This window comes from Sceloporus occidentalis, unplaced genomic scaffold (assembly GCF_023333645.1).
Source record: "Sceloporus occidentalis isolate IW3139 unplaced genomic scaffold, rSceOcc1.0.p SCAF_3, whole genome shotgun sequence".
Classification (NCBI taxonomy): domain Eukaryota; kingdom Metazoa; phylum Chordata; class Lepidosauria; order Squamata; family Phrynosomatidae; genus Sceloporus; species Sceloporus occidentalis.
Window position 1 is genome coordinate 16,279,101 of NW_028316983.1, and position 20,644 is coordinate 16,299,744.

The following is a 20,644-nucleotide window of genomic DNA, read 5'->3' on the forward strand; positions in this document are numbered from 1 at the left end:
GGTCAAACTGCATTAATTCTACAGGGTGGCGGCAGTCTTGGTGTTTTCAGATCTACCAATGATTGTTTTTTATAAATGCATTTTAACACAGAAACACAGACTTGCAGAGTCTTCAGAGTTAGAAGGGACCTTAATGGTCTTTTAGTCTAACCCCATGCTTGGTGCAAGATCTATAATGCAGGACATTGCTACAGCATCCCTGGCAGATGGCCTTCCATCCTACCTCTGCTTCAATACCTCCAGCAAAGGAGAGCCCACCACCCACCTAACCATATTGGTATATTGCTGCTGCTAGATAAACCTGTCATCAGAAGTAATATTACCATGACCTGTAGCCATTAATAACTGCCGGTAGTAATTTATTAGGAATCTCTGGGGTTCTCCATGTGGGTTTCATGGGGCCAGGGGTTTCATGTTACCCCAGACCTACACTTTTGTACATTGCTATCATATAAGACCTTTCCATTTCCTCCAATCTAAACCATCTATTCACCATTAAGTACCAGTCTGATCCATAATGCAGGGTCAAAACAGAGCCACACATAAGTTTTATTGCTAATGTGGTTCATATGTCTATGTGACTTCCTGAGGCAGCATAGTGTCCTCCTATTTTCTCAGTAGCATTATGGAACAAAGCCCTTCATACCGATCTCTGACTTGCTGAAATGGCATCAGTTACAGAAAAAAGCCAACAGACAAAGATTATTAGTTTGGGTTGACATCATGTAGCACTCTCTCTGGGTACTTGCTTCAAAGACCCAGATGACATTTCCAATGAAGGGAAGATTAAAAAGAAAGATTTGGGAACCAATCACACTGGCATAGTGGATCTGTGTGAAAGAATTCATTCCTCCAGCCATCTTACAAAAGCTATTATTATAACATAAGTCCTCAACCTACAGCATGATTAATGGATAGTGGAGTACTCAGACCCTGTAGTTATGGAAAAGTACACCTTTTTGTGTGACAGATCAGAAGCATACACCACAAGATGCTTTTGACAGTGTCCAGTTTTAAGAGTCAGTTAGAAGGAAACTGAAACAACACAATTTACCAGTGTAAAGTGGAAGGCTTTCATGGCCGGTGTCCATAGTTTTTTGTGAGTTTTTCGGGCCACATAGCCCGAAAAATCCACCAAAATTTTTTTACCAGGCTTATTCAAACCCACTATTTATTCTGTGATTCATTTTCTTATAAAATTAGAATTTACATTGTGGAGGGCCATGCTAACCCAAAGGGATATATGAGAGAAAATAAAATGTCCCTTTCATTTATATAAAATAAACTTTTATATGTTAAACTTGTTGTGAAAACAGATAATAGGCAATATCTGCTGAAATTCCCTCACCTAGGAGAAGGAGAGAGAAACTGGGACTTTTTTAAAGCAACTGAAAAAGTGGGGTGACAGAAGATTAAATGGGATTCTCCCTGCCAAATTGGATTCTCCCTGCCAAATCAGGACGTTTGGAGGGTGTGTAACAAGGTATCCTATAGCAGTGGCATGTTTAAGACCAGATTCTAATCCATTTCTTCAAATGCATGGCCTATAAGCTTAGCCTTTCCAGCAACTACAGTAGGTAGCCCCATTGAATCAATAAGAATTTGGTAAGTCAACGTGTATATAAATTATATTATTTGACTAGTTAGAACTAACATTTGGATTTAAGCCCATGCATCTGATGATGTAGATTTCAATCCATGAAAACTGGTGATATAATAAAAGTTACGAGTCTTGAAAGTATCACAAGAAACTTTGGTGTTTCAGTGATTCTATGAATCAGTTTTTATAGGTCACATGGCTGCAATTTTATATCTACTGAAATGTGAAGCTTTTTTCATGGAGGCTGGTCACAGATCATCACATTTGTGAAAAGCAAGTACAATTTGGATGGTGATTTTCGTTTTATGGCAAATCAAATGACGGAGATGCATGTGAGAACCAGCCCTTATTCATGTATACACACATCATATGCACAGATGTTCAGTGCTGACCTGTCAGTAAACCCGCAATCTGTTCAAAAACCTAGAACCAGTCAATACATTTCTTATGCTGTAATTGATCCTGTAATACTGATGGCATTTGAAACATTGTAGCAATCTTGATGTTCAGAATATTCTGATGACTCATTTGTGCATGATCTCTGGAAGACAACTGCTTTCAAACAACTATCCTACAAGTTTATTCTTTATTCTCTTCCAGGCAGGGAAGACAAATAGGTCTATAATCCTATTTCCTTGGCAGCAAGATGGTAAGAAGTGAAATGAAATATGGCACACAAGTGGACAATACCTGCTCACTGAGCAAACTTATGATAATCATTTATTTCTTGAAGAAAAAAAGTGGAAATGCCTTGACATATCAGAATGTTCTCTAAGTGGCAGTAAGAAAAATGGAAATGGCCATCTTTTCAAAGAACTTGGCAAAGTACATAGTGTGCTTCAGGGAGGAAGGGATAGCCTTAGAGAGGGAACAAGTTACAGATAAGGGAGACTTGGAGAGATCAAGCACAATGTGCCATGCATACTAATTGGAAACCACTTCTAAGTGCTTTTTTCAAAAAAGCTAGATCGAAGAGAGAGAGAGATAGTTGTTATTAACTGCCTTCAAGTCAGTCTTGACTCATGGCGACCCTGTGGATGAGACATCTTCAAGACCCTCTGTCCTCAACCACTCTGTTCAGGTCATGCAAGTTCATACCCATGACTTCCTTATTGAGTCTAACCATCTGGCATGAAGTCCTCCTCTCTTTCTACTACCCTTTACCTTTCCTAGCATTATTGCCTTTTCTAATGAGTAATGCCCTCTCATGATGTGGCTGAAGTATGACAGCCTCAGCTTAGTCATCTTGGCTTCCAGGGAGAGGTCATGCTTGATCTGCTTTACGATCTATTTATTTGTCCTTTCATTGTCCATGGTATCCTCAGCACTCTTCTCCAGCACCACATCTCAAATGCATTTATTTTCTCGCTTATCTGCTTTCTTCACGGTCCAACTCTCACATACCTACATGTTACTGGGGAATACAATGTCTTGGATGATCCTAATCTGCATGTTTGTTTGTGTTTGTTTTTGACTTGCGGAGCCCTTATTTCTATGGCAGAGCCCCTAAGAGGCCTATCCTATGTCTTACATGATAATGGTGTTTAGGAGTACAGTATATATAAGAATATAGTCTTATTCTTTAATTTGATCCAATTTTTATTTCTTTCATTTTTCTGGAGTGGCCGCAGAGCACCTGGGAAGTGCATGAGGAGCCCTAAGGGTTCATTGGAGCACAGGTTGGAAACCCCTGGCTTAGACTCAGCAATTTATGCTTTATTAACATCTCTGAGAGACTTCTGCAAACTACTAAAACTGGGGATATCTTTGGAGATAGTATGGAAGCTGCAGCTAGTGCAAATTGCAGTGACTGGAAGGAACAGCAGTGAGGAGTCATATCACCCCAGTGTTGAAATAACTGCACTGGATGCGAATGAGCTATTACACCTAATTTAAGGTTTTGCTCAAATTACCTGGGACCCAAATAATCCGAGCTCCCCTACTACCAATTTAAGATGATGAGACATGCCTTCCCAATGGCCTGTTACAGACTGCCAAAATAAAGCTGCTTCGGGTCTCTTTGGAGGTATGCTGTTTAAATGATGCATGCACTCTAAGAATCCGGAAGCTGCACCAAAGCTGCACTCCAGTGCTTAGGAATGGAGTGTGGCTTTGGCGCGACCTCTGGACTCTTAGGACCCATGCATCATTTAAATAGCATACCTCCAAAGAGACCTGAAGCAGCTTTATTTTGGCAGTCTGTAACAGGCCGAAGTCTCACCCGTAGCAAATACCATGAAAGTGATGAGAGAATGCTTGGAGAGTGTGACCAGTGCCCCAGATTTTCTTCCTTCCTAATTACAAAGGAAACAATGCAGGTCACAAAAGAAGTCTTTCATCATATGATTCCTTGGAAAATAAATCTTTAAATCTGTTGACTACTAGGTAGACTGAAATCTGCTGATGTGTGCAGATCAAAAGGAATGAATGAGATTGGATAATTCTTCCCCTCATCCTCCTCTGACAGTCACTTAGAAATAATAAATTAGGTTTTTAGCATCTCTCCCCCCCCCGCCCTTTAGTTCCTTGCTTCTTTGAAAGCATGTTACCATTAAATGTTAAGACTCCATTTTTTATGTGTACTGAATAGAAGATAAGAAAAAGAATGTCTTTCTTTGGCTCCATGGAGGGATGGTATAATTTGTTTGAGTGACATAGAATTTAACTACATGCATTTCAACAGGGCCCCCTGCTGGATTACCTGAATCACAGAGGCACTGATGATGAATGAACCCCTTTAACTTCGTATACTTCATGTGAGATATTATTTCCTTTGTATTCATTTCAGAATCCATCTTGATGAGGCTAGATGCTTATACATTGCCAAAATGGGAAGGAGGAGGGGCAATGGAAGTACACTACCCAGAACACAAAAAGTAGACCTAATTTGGATTAAATTTTCTTGTAGAAATGTATGTGTATCCATTCATATTCAGAAATAATTATTATAATTTAAAGAAGGAAACAATGCATCTCACCTTCATAAAGAAATCTGTGACTAGATAATCCTACTCTGTCCAGGTGTTAACTGTTAACAATTTCTTGATCCTAATTTCATTGATAGTTTGTCAACATTAAACCAGGCATGGATGGGACGATGTATCCCAGTTGGGAGGTTTAAGAGTAGAAAGTCCTACATGTTTATAAAATACTGTACATGCTTTCAATGGACAAAGAAAGAAAGATAGAGGTAATGTGCAAGTAGTTTGGTAAAACCAAACCACTTTTTTTTACATTTGTCACAGGATCTGTAGATGACTTCAAAGGAATTCCGCAGACAACTAGCTTACATGTTATTTGGATGAAGGCTGCATTTGCCCTGCAGGCATGTAGCCAAAGAGAAGAAACAGGCTTGCCATTGATTTCACATTCATGCCTTCACTAGCAGTTTGATCCGAAGCAGGATCCAAAGTAAACGACTCTCATTCCCATTTGAAACTGCTTCTGAACCTCACTGGATCGATTCCAGGAGGAAAGAAGCAGGGCAAACACAAATAACCCAGGGTTTCCTAACACTAGTTTAAAAGTGGTATGGTTTTTTCTAGAAGAATCGATTCTGAAGTATTCCAATAAGTGGGAACACCAGATCAGAATTGATTCTTTTTTTAAAAAAAAAAAAAAGGATTGAAAAATCAATCTATTGCTTTAGCAATAGATCGAGTTTTCGGTCAATTCTATTATATATATATATATATATATATATATATATATATATATATATATATCTTCTCCTCCTTCTCCTCCCAGCTCCCCCGTCCTTGCCTTGCTCCCTCAGGCTTTCTACGTGCCCAGTGCTGGCGGGGCTTGCTTCCTTCCTTCCTTCCTTCCTTCCTTCCTTCCTTCCTTCCTCCTCTCCGCTTCTCTTCCTTCCTTCTTTCCTTCCCAGCTCCCCCTTCTTTCCCCCATGGAAGAGAAAAGCCCACCCTTTTTAATGGCATCCAGCAGTGCATGGGCCTGGCTAGTCCCGGGCAAGTGGCAATGGCACCAGGTTCCCTGAGAAGCAGCACAATGGGCAGTGTCAGGAGCCATCAAGGGACATGCACCACACTGCCCAGGAGTCCTGCTCGGGCTTCCTCTCGCTGCTCCCCGCCACCTTTCAGAGGGGCTTCTTCGTCGAATGGGTGCTGTGGTGGTCACTGTGGCAGTGGCAGTGGCAGTGCTCCTCCCATGGGATCTCCATTGGGGGGCGATGGTGATGGGGCTGCTCCAATGCCTGAGCTCTTCAGCCTGGCCAGTGTCTTCTTCTTCCTCACCTGCTACCTGGTCAGGGACGATGGTGGCAGAAGTGGCCATGTTTCTTGGTGGCTCCTGCTGCTGCCCCTTGTGCTCCTTCTCGGGAGACCTGGTGCCACCACTGCTTGTCTGGGGCTAGCGGGGCCCATGTGCTGCCAGAGGGGAGGGGAGGGGAGGGAAGAAAGAGAGAAAGGAAGAAAGAGAGGGGGGCAGTCGGGGTGCGACCAACTGAAGGGCTGCTCGGCCTTCCCCAGTTCCATCTAATGGGACTGGCAAGCGTTCCCAGCAAAAAAAAGCAATTCCACAAAAGGTCCCTTTTCATAATGAGAATGAGGGACCTTTTGGAATCGCTTTGCAAAGCAGGGCAGAGCAGGATTGGAACGCGGATTATACCTCAAGTGGGAATGATCTCAAGAACAACAGAACAAGTACTGACTGCTCCTCCTGACTCAGGATCCTCACAGTCAGATGTAACTTGACCCCAGAGTTGGACAAAGAGGCTGATCCCCTCATAATCTATGGAAGCTATGCCCTATGAATGTATGAATTTAGTTGTAGTCTTCCAGAAGGAGTGCTCAACACACAGGTGAGGTCTGCTTGGGAGTAAGGGACTCCTTTGGAATAAAATGTCTCATCAAGTGTAGGGCCCTCTCCTAGTGGAATATCTGCATAACATCCTCAGAGCTAGTTGCTGAGGTTAGTTCTGTTCCTGAGATTCACCCCTGCATCCATTGTGCCCTGAACCTTGTTGTGAGTGATCTCCTGGTGTATCAATTTGGACTATATTTTGAGTTTGCCTCTTGGAATATCCCTCCCTTCTTCCCTCTTTGCAGATTAAAACTGAACTAATTAGACCCTGAGCTCTCATTTTGTTTCAGATTTTCATCAGATGGTTTGCCTGAATTGGTTTATCCTAACCCTACAATAGACTAGTTTTGGCAGGTCTGCTTGCCAGATGTGGATGACTTTATTAGTATTGACTTGGTGCTGTTGCAGGGATCTGCTTGTCTGGAAACAGGGTACCTACTTGCTCATTGTGTGTCCTGCTTGTGCATATATTTATTTCCTGATGGAGGATGTGGAGCCTGTTTAGTAACATTTTTAGAATTACAATGCCTCATCTATATTTTCATTTCAATATGATATGTCCACCCTCACCATGGTCAAAATTTATGGCTACTGGGCTACTGCCTTTGTCTTCTCATCTCTTAGCTTAGAACATACTGTTGGAATTCAAAGATATAGCCATGTTAGTCTGTAGAATCAGTATGTAGAGAGATCTTATAGCACCTTTGAGACTAATTGAAAGAAAAAAGTTGGCAGCTTTCATAGACTTCAGTCTACTTCCTCAAAAGCATCTGAGAAAGTAGAGTGAAGGCTATGAAAGCACATGCTGCCAACTTCTTTCTTTCACTTAGGAGATTATCACATGACATTTTTTGCCCGGTCTGGGCACAGGCTTCAAACAGATGTTATCACACAAGAAAACACCGCCAATGCTGCCAGGAGACTACAAGACATCTCCAAGCTGTGTTTTGTCCACCTTCAAAGCTTTCTGTCCTTCAAAATTGGCAGGCAAAGAGTGGCTGGGGGAGGACTTATAGTCTCCCAGTGGAATCGACAGTGTTTTAGGAGATTCCACCTAAACATTAGGAGGAACTTCCTGACAGTAAGGGCTGTTCAACAGTGGAACACACTCCCTCTGAGTGTAGTGGAGTCTCCTTCCTTGGAGCTCTTTAAGCTGAGGCTGGGTGTCCTCTGAACTGAAATTGGTGAAGGGTGTAGGAATGATTGTGGCAAAATAAAATATGCATTTATTTTGAAGGGAAGTGCCATGTGTGTGTAAATATACATTCTAAGACTAGTAATGCAGGTTTCCATGAATGAATATTGGCCAGTGAACATAAAACAATGGTGCGGTACAGACCACCCCAAAGGGGCAGCCTGCACCCGTCCCTTTTCTCACCGGATTGGGGCCAGGACAGCCTCACCGGCAACTATGCGGCCCCAATCCACCATTTTTCCGGGCCACAGTGAAGCGGCAAAATGTATGGCATGGAAAAGTGGTGTCCTTCGGGCTTCATGCCCCCGGACACCCCCAGAGCCATGAGAATTGTTCCCGCACCCATTTCAGAGCTCCTTTCTGTGCAGCTGGAAAGACCCTCCAGCATTCCAGAGACGTCACACACGTGCCATGCCGTTTGGATGCGGTGTGTGCATAACATTGTTGTCACGTGCCCCGTTTGGACGGCGCCACATAACGATGGTGCCATCCACATGAACTAGGGTTAGAGAGCATGCGGGTGGTGCACGCTCCCTAACCCTAGAATTCATGTGAGTATGCCGCTTTATGGCGGTCTATACCGCGCCAATGATTGGGTCCAGGACTAGATGAGTAATTACTATCATAACATAATTACAGCAAGCCACCCCTACAAACAGAGTAGCCATTGTGGTTTGCACTCACATCTCCTCACAACAGTCACCTAATAGCCACATTCCAAGAGAAGTAGCCTGAAATACTTTAGCTGAATCAGAGGATAAGACTGGGCAACTTCACCCCTCATGTTTTATTATCTGTATTTGTGCTGCATATCAAAGAGACATTGTAAAACCCTTGATTCTGAGGGATTGTTGACCTCACTAGTGCTCAGCCAATCCCTGAGGCTTGTGTTAAGTTTCTGGGTCTTTGTGACATCACAGAGGCAATGGCTAAAGAGGACTTGCATGCTTGGCAGGCTTCAGAGCAGTCCATCCCACAGAGTAGGGTGGATGGCAGGCAGAGGAGGCCAAATGGCAGATGGAAGGGAAATGATCATGAAAAGACAAGTTCATAGTGACTTGCTAAGCAGGTGCTGAGACTAGGGACCTGAAGCTGGTGGAGTTCCTGGACCTAACACTGGCTGACAGACCCGACAGAAGCCCGTTGACGGAAGCTTGGTGGATATTTGTGAGTTGAAGCTGGGGCATGTCTGTGAGTGAAAGGAGAGTGAATGGAGCCAGAGGTCTGAATCTGGTGCAGGCGTGATTGGGGCCATGTTTTCAGAAGGTGGCGGAGGCCATCTTCCAGACATAGAGTGAATGTGATGAACCGGTGGATACTTGTGGGTTGAAGCCAGTGGATGTTGGCAGACAGAAGCTTGGGGATGAAGTCACCGACAGAAGCGGGTGGATTATGTCTGGGTTGAAGCTGGGGGATGGTTGCTGATGACTCACACCTCTTAGTTTGTTTGTGTTTCTCTTCCAGGGAGATGATGCTTCTTCTGAAGGGGTATGAAGGCCCCATCCAGTTAACCTTCACCTTAACACTGACTTTGGATGATGGCAGTCCTGAGGGATTATCTTTATCCAACTGCTACCACCAATGACTATGTATGTAGAGGTTTATATCTTGTCAGCGTCCACCTTGAACACCAAAAGATTTTAAAATGCAGGTAGCGTTGCTATCTCTGCAATCAACATAAGCCAAGTGAGATTTGAAACAAAGAACAAAAGTTTATTGAATAGCAGAATGGAATAAATAAACTTGTATCAAAACTGGTTATTGTTATCTTCCTTAGTTACAATGTATATACATAGCTGGTGTTGTCAGTTTCCATGTTCAGTGCTTAAGCCCCACAGGCTATCAACCACAATCAAGGGACACAACACAGTATTCTCTAGAGTATGTTTGTGACCCTCACACTGGCTTGGATAGAACCTTCCCTCAAGATTCTACAATCCCAGCTGACTCCAAACTGTCAACCAACTGTTTACTGATTCTCTGTTTGCAGTCGTTTTAAACTCCCCAGCCCTCAAGCTATTGGCTGAGCTCCAGCTGCCTTCTCATTGGTCAGCTCCATCTTCCATTCACCACAGTGACCATCCAAAGGACCCTGGGGGCAGGCGTCTTGTTGAATCAAAGCAGCTCTGAGATGAGTGAACATGAGACATCCTGTGAAATCTGTGTAGAGCAGTGGTTCTCAACCTTCCTAATGCTGCAACCCTTTAATACAGTTCCTCATGTTGTGGTGACCCCCAACCATAAAATTATTTTCATTGCTACATGCAAATATGTGTTTTCTGATGTTCTTAGGCGACCCCTGTGAAAGGGTCATTCGACCCCCAAAGGGGTCCTGACCCACAGGTTGGGAACCACTGGTGTAGAGCATCCTTGTTTCACTGGTGGACAAAGACTGAAATAACAATATAGGAAATAAATCTAGAACTTCCTTGAAGGCTATTTATGATATTTGAATAAAATATTTTTGACAACAAATAAAACCCCTATTATTATTATTTTTAAAAATTATTATTGTTATCATCATCATTACCCCACCAATTTGGTAGGTCAAATGCCCTGCCAAAGGAGCCTGAGTGAGATGAAGAAAGACTAGAGGGCTGTGTCTGGGTTTTGTAAATGAATCGTCTTTTCAAGTGCCAGCTGAATTTAACTGGGTCAGCCATGGACTTTGGCTATCTGTTGGAGCACTTTTAAGTCAGGCTTCTTCCTAGGGGTTAAAATGTATGTAAGTCACTTTGAAAAGAGGCAGTCTGCTGTAATGGTGTGAGTGTTAGACTACGATTCTGGAGATAATGATATGGTGTGATAAGCGCCTTAGCATCTAGAAAGGATGTACCCCATTAACAAAAACCAAAAAAATGATTGTGTGTCAGCTGTACAACTATAAACATGAGCATGTACTGACATACAGGGTGTGTGTGTGTGTGTGTGTGTGTGTGCGTGCGTGCGTGCGTGCGTGCGCATACATTTAGAGCCTCATGGTGCTTCTATTATTTCCTGTGTTTGGATTTCAAATTCCCAACATCTTTGCTGGAATCCCTGCATACTTCCTCCCCACTTTATTTTCTTTCAATTGATTTTCCTCTTTGGAAGGAGCTGGAAATTGTTCAAAGTCTAGTAATCTGATTCTGATAGATTGCAACAGGGATTCCTCTCCTGTAAATAAGGAGATGAGGCTTTAGTTGGTTTATCCTGCAGTGCCATCCTGATGTTGAACAGGGGGTCAGACTACATGTCATCTAGGATCCTATGTATTCCTACGTATTCCTTCATAGCAGAAGAGGATTGGACTGGATGGTCCTTGAGGGTCCCTCCAACTCTACCATTTCTTGTTGGGGCTGCAACCAAAGTTGATTTGTTTAGATTGTTTTTCTTTTTCTTTTTGTGTGCCTGCAGGGTTTTTTTCTAGCAAAGTAATGTTCTTTAAACTTCTGCCAAACTTCCTTTTGACATGCTAATTGAGTTTGAAATGCCAGGTAATTAGTGTAAATGTTCACCTCCCTTGTCTTTTATTTTCATTGGAGAAATCTGTGAAAATAATAATAATAATACTAAATAAATCATTTATTTCTAGCCCGCCTTTCCATGAGATCAAGGTGGGTTACAACATCATAGAGCAACAAACGATAAATATCAACAATACAATATAAAACAAAATCAGAGATTAAAACAAGGAATTAAAAACACAGATTAAAAATACTTCTCCACAGGGAGAGAGAAAAATAACCTTCTGAAAGTGGGACTTTTGAAAAGAATATTTATTTTTTAAAAAATTCGCATCTAGTTCTCCAAGGGAGAGAAGGAAATCATTGGTTTGTCACAACACTAGTTCTAGGTGACCCACAAAAGCAATCTGTATCATAAGTGGCACTGTATGTCTTGGGAATCACCAATCAACATAATGATGTTTCAGGGAGCTCACTAAACCTTGCACTTACCTGATAGTTATGCACATTATTGCTAAATGTGATCAAATTAAATGATTAATTTTTTTGACATTTATATTTGTCTATTCTTGCTTTCCAATTTCCAGCACCATCTCTCTGCTTGCTCAAACATTTGGTTCACAGTAGGTGAACTAAAACTGCCCACAAGACCACTTTACAGAAGATAAAGAAACAATCCCACTCATCCCTTAAGGGTGACCTGCCAATGTTACCAGTCAGATAAAGAGCCTTGAGGAAGGGAGGGACTAGCTTAAATAAATTGAATATCCACTTATGACATTAGTGCAGCATATATCACACTTCCTAAATCCTCTGCCTACTTTCTTCTCACTTGCAAGTATGGCCCCCACCTGAGACATTCCAGGTTGTTGGGGAAGATGGCTCAGGACTACACTTCTCTAACTTCCTAATCCTTCACAGTTTCTCATTCTGCTATAATCAATGTATTCCTTTCTACTTTGATAGAAATATTATATGTAGTAAAGTGAAGCATGCCTGAACCATGTACTGGGATAAGCAAAAGTATGCATGAATCATCCTTATGCACAGACGCCTCCATGCACAGCTTTTCTTTAAATCCTTTGAAATAAATGAGGGCAGCTCAGAAGCAGTGCTAATTTTTCCTGGCATCTGGTACCTTCAAGGGTCATCACCTGAAATAAGCAGATCCTTCTCAGGCTTGGGAAATGGTTTCTCAGAAAGATCAAGAAGAAGGAGAAAATAAGGCCTCAGAAAATCACGCTCTGAAGCAATGTAGTGTAGTGCTTTAAGAGTTGGACTAGGAGTCTCAGGATTTGAATTCTTGCTCAGTCATGGCAACTATGTGTTGGAGGAAAATTAACCTGGTGAATTTAGAGACAGGATTTTTGTTCTTTATTTTATCTCACAATCCTAACAGAAATGCACTAGTTAACTTGGAACAAATCACAGTCTCTCAGCCTCAGAGGAAGGCAATGAGAAACCTCTTCTGAATTAATCCTGCCAAGAAAACCCTAGGAGAGGATGGCCATGAGTTGGCGTCAACTTGCAGGCACAGAACAACAAATTTGCCCTTACATCTTCAAAATCTGTCCTAGCACTATTTCTCCTCTTCACCATTTCCCAGAAAGATCTATTAGCACTAAATTCAATTTATTTTTTTCTCCCAAATAACATTAGGAAGGCAAGCAGAATTAAAGGGAAGCAGTAGTTTCTCAAAGGTGAAGAAACAGAGTAGGAGCAGATTTTGAAAACTTGAAGGCTTCAAATGAAAAGGCACATAATAATAATAATAATAATAATAATGCTTATTTATTTATATTTTCCTGTCTTTCCCAGGTGGATCAAGGCAGGATTACAGCCATACAATGCATACAAAACATATAAATAAAATAAAAATCACTACAAGAACAATGTAATCAAACAATAATCAAGGAGGTGGAGCGATATCTCTTACACTAGGTCAGGTGGATAAGCTCACTGGAAGAGATCCATCTTAACTGCCATCTTAAATGCCTCCAAGGAGGCAAAGAGACAGATCTTCTCTGGAACACCGTTCCACAATTTAGGAACAGCTACAGTGAAGGCTCTTTGAGAAGTTGTTGTTTATCTAGACATTTGTTGTTCTAACAAATTCTTCCCAATTGTTCTGAGAGTGTGTGGCAGATTGTGTAGGGAGAGGCGTTCCTGCAGGTAACTGTAGGGCTTTAAAGATAATAACCAACACTTTGTATTGCATCCGAAAGCTAATCAGCAGCCAGTGAAGAGATTTTAGCACTGGTGTTATATGGTCAAACCTAGATGTACCGGTGACCAATCTGGCTGCAGCATTTTGAACCAGTTGAAGTTTCCGAACGTGGTACAAGGGTAGCCCCCAGTAGAGCGTATTACAGAAATCTTAACGAGAGATTACCAGTGCATGTGCCACTGCTTCAAGGTCCTTTTGGTCCAGGTAGGGGCGCAGTTGGCATATCAATTGAAGTTGGTACCAAGCACTCCTGGCTGTCACATCTACTTGAGATAACAACTGCAGGGACAAGTCCAAGAGTACTCCCAAACTGCAAACTTTGTCCTTTAGGGGAAGTATTACCCCGTCCAGGACTGGTTGACAAAATTCCTTCCCCAGACTTGGGGTACCTATCGCAAGTACCTCCGTTTTCTCTGGATTGAGCTTGAGTTTGTTTTCCCTCATCCAGCCCATTACCAATCCAAGGCAGGTATCCAGAGGATGCAGCAGTCGGAGACACAGGTGTTTATCACACTATACTCTTATAGTGCTACTATTCCACTTTGACTGCTCTAGCTGCCTCCTGTTGCATTCCGGTATTGGCAGTTTTAAGGAGGGGTATTTAGAATTCTCAGGCAGAGAACTTCTCTGCCTGAGAATTCTAAATACCCCTCCTTAAAACTGCAAATCCCAGAATGCAACAGGAGGCAGCTAGAGCAGTCAAAGTGGAATAGTAGCACTATAAGAGTATAGTGTGATAAACATCATAGAGAAATAGATTTGGGTGTCATCAGGATACTGATAACACCGTGCCCCAGATGATCTCACCTAGCGGCTTCATGTAAATGTTAAACAGCATAGGGGACAGAATGGCACCATGAGGGACACCAGATGTCAGCTCTCTTTTAGAAGAGCAGCTGTCCCCCAGCATCACCATCTGGAATCTGCCCGAGAGGTAGGAATGGAGCCACTGGAGTACAGTGCCCCCAATTCCTAACTCCCTCAGGCACTCCAGAAGGATTCCATGGTCAGTGGTATCAAAGGCCGCTGAGATATCCAAGAGCGCCAACAGGATCACACTTTTCCTGTCGATGCCCAGACGGAGATCATCGACTAAGGTGACCATGGCAGTCTCAACTCCATATCCTGCCCTGAAGCCAGTTTGAAATTGGTCCAGATAATCGGTTTCCTCCAAGATAGCCTGGAGTTGGAAGGCAACTGCCCTCTCAATCACTTTGCCCAGAAATGGTAAAAGGGAGACTAGTCTGTGACTGTAACTGCTTCTCACCAGGGGATCTAGGGAGGGTTTTTTCAGGAGTGGTTTAACCGCTGCTAGTTTTAATGCTATTTACTGCAAGATACTGTCTTCTCCTGGATTCCTCTGTTCCCATTTGAATGATTAGTTTATTGTTTCCAACTTGGCTCCTTCCAGCTGTGTTAGACTATCACCCCCATCATTCCTAAAAGGGTAGAGCATGTGGGAAAGGTTTTGATGAAGGAGGAGGTGTCACAATATCTGGACTGATTGCTCAGTAATTATATCTACATTTGCATGTTAGATACAAATTAGCTTATGCATATTTGATACAGATTATATTTCCTCTGGTGCCACTTTTATGGTGAGATACCATATTTGTTGAGCCTCCCTGCTGATGCATGATTGTTCTAAGTGGAAAACCTTAATTTTCTTTGCAGAAATATTAAGATTTTTTCACACACAGTTATTTATGTCCATTATATCCCATTTGAGTTCCAGTTTGAACTATGATGCTATACTATTCAAAGCAATATTGGGTAATATTTTTTATTCCTATTGAATGTTTTACCATAAACGCTGAAGTCCCATACCCTGCCTAGAAGGATGTCTCTTTTCAATACCATGACGTTATGTACTTAGCAAATATTCACATTCCAGTCTGTATTGTTCCCCCCCTCTCCTCCTCCTCCTCCTCCTCCTCTTCTCCTTGCTCCTCTTACTATTCCTCATATAATTATTTTATTTATATCCTGCTTTTATTTATTTTATTCATTTATATCCCACCTTTGTTCCAATAATGGGACTCAAAGCAGATAACAACAAATTTAAAAACAACACGGATTAAAACTGTGTGTGTGTGTGTGCCTGCAAGCTGCCTGTTGGTTTATGGCAACCCCATGACTTTTACAGACTTTTCTTTGGCAGAGGTAGTTTTGCCATTTCCTTCCTCTGAAATATACTCTACAGCACCTGGTATTGATTGGCAGTATTCATTGGCAGTCTCCATTCCAAGTACTAATTATACAAAATCATCAATAAAAGTATAAATATAAGAGTTATTTTAAAATGATTCCACAATTTATAAAGTTAAACCATTAACCATTAAAATCATCATTGTTGTTGCATGCCTTCAGACCCTAAAGCAACCCTATCATAGGGTTTTCTTAGCATGTTTCTTCAGAGAGGGTTTGCCATTGCCATCTTTTGAGGCTGAGTGAGTGCGACTTGCCCAAGGTGGGATTTGAACCCTGCTTTCCAGAGTCATAATCCAACATGATTTTCAGGGACAGAAGATTAAAATATACTGGAAAACACAGGGAAGGAGCTTGGAATTTGGGTTAGGAAATTTTGCTTTGGAAGGTTAAGAGGAGTACGAAGCACAATAAAGTTAATAATGTAACTAAATCCATATCCCATATATTGAATGAAGGTTTCTGGATGTTAACACCTTTTAGGCTGAACAATTATTTTTTCAGGGGCCATTTTTGAGGGTTGCCCAGGGATTTAGGGGTGTGTGTCAGTGTAGGTCCCAGTTTCCACAATGAAGATCATAAATGGCTCTGCAATTCCTTTACTCTAAGAGGAAAGGAAAATTGTGGCTAATGGAAAATACTCTTTAGGATTACCCCATCAAGTAACAGAAGGTGGTGCCATCTGCTTGCAATGCTGAAAAAGATGAGCATCAAAAGGGAATCTTCCATAAAATTTGCCTGGAGTGCATTTCAAACCACAAAAGCATTCTCTGCTCTAAAAGCCTTGCATGATAAATAGCAAAGGTGTTACCTTTATTAGAGAAGACTCAATTTCACAAGAATGAAAGTGTTACATAAATAAAAGTGTTTTCATTTTGAGTGATTAGCAATGTACTTGTCAGACTGTGTAGGGAAAGTTAAGGCTTTTAACAATCATCAAGCTGCCTGATTCATGCACAGAAAGGACTGGAAGCAGAGCTTTGAAAAGTTACCTTTTGGGGCTGCAATGCCTGGAAACTCCAAGGAGATGTAGTCCAAAAAAGTAACTTTTCACAGTTAGTTTAAAGTTGGTGGAGGTTGATGGTTCTTATATATGTGAAGTAGTGAATTTGCTCTAAACTATAATTTGAACTTTATAGGACAATGAATCTGTTTTGGAGATAGGGTTCAGCACTCTGAACAGTTCTGTCAAAGTTCAGACTTAAAACTGGAGCGGTCCAATCTTTCACTGACTTAGAAGCCATCAACTGCCACTAGTCAGAGTACCCTTAACTACTTATGTCTATTGTAAGATCTGAGATCTTGGAGAGCTATAATCTACCAAAGTACTGTGCTGAATAAACAAATGAAACATACTTGTTATAAGCTGAATAATGCCTTATAACCATCATTGGTTATACTGATGACGATGTTGATGGATATCACAGCAGTGATCTTTTGGGATGCTGAACTATGATTTGCTTACCTGAGTGTGGTTGTGTAGGAATGCTTATGGAGAACAACAAAACAAAACAAAAGGATGCCTGTAGCTGAACACTATAACAAAAAGACAGAAGTCAGAGCCAAATCAGAATGAAATGCATAAAGAGATATAAATTAAGCATAGCCAGATAGACTAATCTCAGAGTATCTTCTCTGCCACAATATGCTGAAGCCTGGGCACTCTGCAAACAGAAAAGAATTTTACAGAGTTCATTAACAGAACAGGTCTTTCGTGGAATTTTAGGACTGCTTTTGTCCATTGAGTGTAATATTCAAGAATGTGTCCATCTCAATATACCATCCCTGTCCAACTGATGATAGTCATCTTCAGAAACCAAAAATAAATAAAGGAGAGCCATTAAATTACCATGATGGAAAAGGTGCACCAGAAGAGTACAGAGAAATTCCTGAAATGCAACATAAATTTTCTGTATCAGTTTCTCTTACAAAGAGAATGGTTGGAATTCAGAATGGGACTGACATCTACATAAGCAGACATCCTGGTTTAACATCATGCCCTGCTGGTGTGTTTGAAGAAGTGAATTGAAAACCAAAAAAGGTCAAGCTGAAATAAATCAGTAGTCTGAAAGCTGCTGCTAGATTATTTATCTTTGGAAGTGACTTTTAGAATTAAATAAGGCATTTTAGAATTAAATAGTTAAAGGTACCCCCCCCCCCCCCCCCACTAACATCTTCAATGGTTTTCAGAAAGCTGTATAGCAGCATAAAGAATCAGGAAGACAGCAAATCCATTTTAGGTTCTCTTAGCTCCCTGCCATCAATTTTGGATGAAGAGCAGGTGCCCAAAAACTCCATCCTTGCAATTTGGGTTGCAGTTTTTGACTAATCACAATTAAGAACAGGAAACAGATTTCTTGTGTGTATTAGACTTAGTATTTCTAGCTACATTGCTTGTATTTCATTCAGAGAACTGTCCTGTTTTGGAAAAACCTAGGCTCTTGTCATACTGAGGAAATAAAGCGGTTTGACACCACTTGAATGGTCATGGCTCCATCCTGTGGAATCCTGGGATTTGTAGTTTGATGAGATAGTCATCCTGGTCTATGAGAGAGCTCTGCTGCTTCACCAAATTACAAATCCCAGGATTCCACAGGATGGAGCCATGACCGTTAAAGTGTAAAGTTGTTTTATTTCTGCACTGTTGATTCACCCGAAGTGTCACTGCACTGTTTCAATGATATAAAGTTAATCATCTTATTTATTAGCATTTATACCTCAAGCCCCCCCCCCCCAAATGTTTTTGCTTTCTTCAATGAGAAACTGTCATTAGACATGGTCTGTGCATTTAACTTAATCCTGTATCTTTCTTTGTAATGTCATGTTTACTGTTTGGGGGGGGTGACTTTTGAAAATGAACCAAATGAAATTTTCTTTTTAATTTTTTTAGAAAAAACAATTTTATTTGAGAACAAACAATTGTAAAACAAGGTGCACAGTTTAACCACCCACCCCACAGCTACATATGCAAAGCAGATAAGAAACACCATCACTGAAAGAAATATTTTAAATTAAAACCTTAAGATCTTTAAGTATAAGAATAACCGAGCAAAAAAGCAAAGGAAAGCATGGGTTCATTACAGAACATTGTTTCCAAAAGGAACAATTCTAAACTGTAAAGGGGAAACTGGATGCTATATTGTTGCAAAATGAAATTGAATTATTAATTATCTGCTTTCATGATGTTCAACAGATGCAACTATTTCCAATACTTACTTACTTACTTACTTACTTACTTACTTACTTATTTATCTATCTATCCAATTTCCAATTCAAATATTTCCAATATTTATTTATTTATCCATTTATCATGAGGTTTCAGCCTGGAAGGTTTAAAAAAAACAAACCTTCAGCAATAACATTGTTGAATGCACAGGATTTAACAGTCAGAGTTTTAACAGCTAAAGTATTCAAAGCTGTCTTCCTAGATGGGTGAGTTTATTAGATTTCCATTTTCTCACCTGCTGTTTTTTAAAACCTCAAATTCTTTCCATCTTGTTCATGAAGAGATCTGTGAATTTTCATAAGACTTTATTGGAAAATGAACGGAATAAAATTTTGCAGCTTTCAAATACTTAGGTTAGAGTTTTCTTTCCCCTCTTTTCCCCCTCTCAATTGCTGTCTGCCTGTCTCTCTCACACACATATGCATGCACACATGGGATGCTACACTGAATTAAAAATCATTCCTTATCTGGAATGCAGAGTTGGCCACACTATCAAGTTTCAAATTCCCTTGTAGTACTAAAAACACCTTAAAAGTCATTTTCCCTATGGATAGAATTATATGATGGTTAAATCAACTCATCATGAGCTGCCAAATTAATTTACTCTCAGGGCAAGTTTGTCAAATGACTCAAACTAAGGGCTTTTCAAATTTAGCTGCAGTGTTTGATGCTTGCATGGCATTTGCTAAACTCAATGAACTTACGTATATAATGTTGTCTAAAAAATATGGTTCTTGAACAAAGACTTGATTCTTTCCTGGGGCATTTAGGAAGTACATACACTCCCTGTAAAATATGAACAGATTAATGCAAATGTGACTAGAATGCCAGTCTCCTTAAGTAAAGCACAGCAGCAAAATTCTCATTGCTTTGAATGGTATTCATAAGGAACACACTCATAAATAATGCAGTATGACACTGCTTTGACTGCCATGGCTCAATGCTATGGAATCCTAGAATTTATAGTTAGTTTAGTATCAGAACTTTCTAACAGAGAAGAGTAAATATCTCACACAACTACAATTCCATATAATTGAGCCATGGCAGTAAAAGCAGTGTCAGACTACTACACCATTCCTGCAGTGCAGATCTTAAACCCAATTAGATAGACCTATTCAATCACTGAGATTTACCTGTGTGTTGGTACACCATTCAGTAACTCATTTACTGGATCTATACTAGTTGAAACTTGTTGTGTGCCTTCAAGTCATTTCCAATTTATGGCAACCCTAAGGAATGTATTAGGTTTCCTGTAGAGGACGATATTTTTCCAATACTCTATGGGAGGAAAAGATGTCTCTGCATATCATTAGCACATCACAGTGTTTAGCATAGTCTACTTTTATGTTGTTGTATGCCTTCAAGTTATTTCTGATTTATGGTGACCCTAAGGCAACCCTATCATGGGGTTTTCTTGGCAGGTTTCTTCAGAGGGGGCTTCCCATTGCCATCCTCTGAGGCTGAGAGAGTGTGACTTGCCCAAGGTCACCCAGTGGGTTTCCATGGCCAAGCTGAAATTTGAACCCTGGTCTCCCAGTGTTCTAGTCCAGTACTGAAACCACTACATCATGCTGTCCCACATACACCACGTTAGCCTGAAATTAAGCTGTAGGATTCAGGCCATAATATCTCAGGGAAGAGATCAACACGATTCTGTCTTCAGCTTCACAAATGACAGCAAGGGGTAGTGAGTGACAGTGATACAATACTGCTGACATGCGTGGTTATGAACTGGATCATGTCTTACTTTCCCTATATAAAGGAAGGCAGCAAAGATCAACTGTCAGACCTTCTATCCGCCACTGAAATGTCCAATGCTACTGAGACATCTCCCTAATTAAAGAGGGCTGAAAAAGATTCCTGATTTTAAAAATGTTAAGTGAGGGATAAAACATAATGAGACCATATTTCCCTGTAGGAG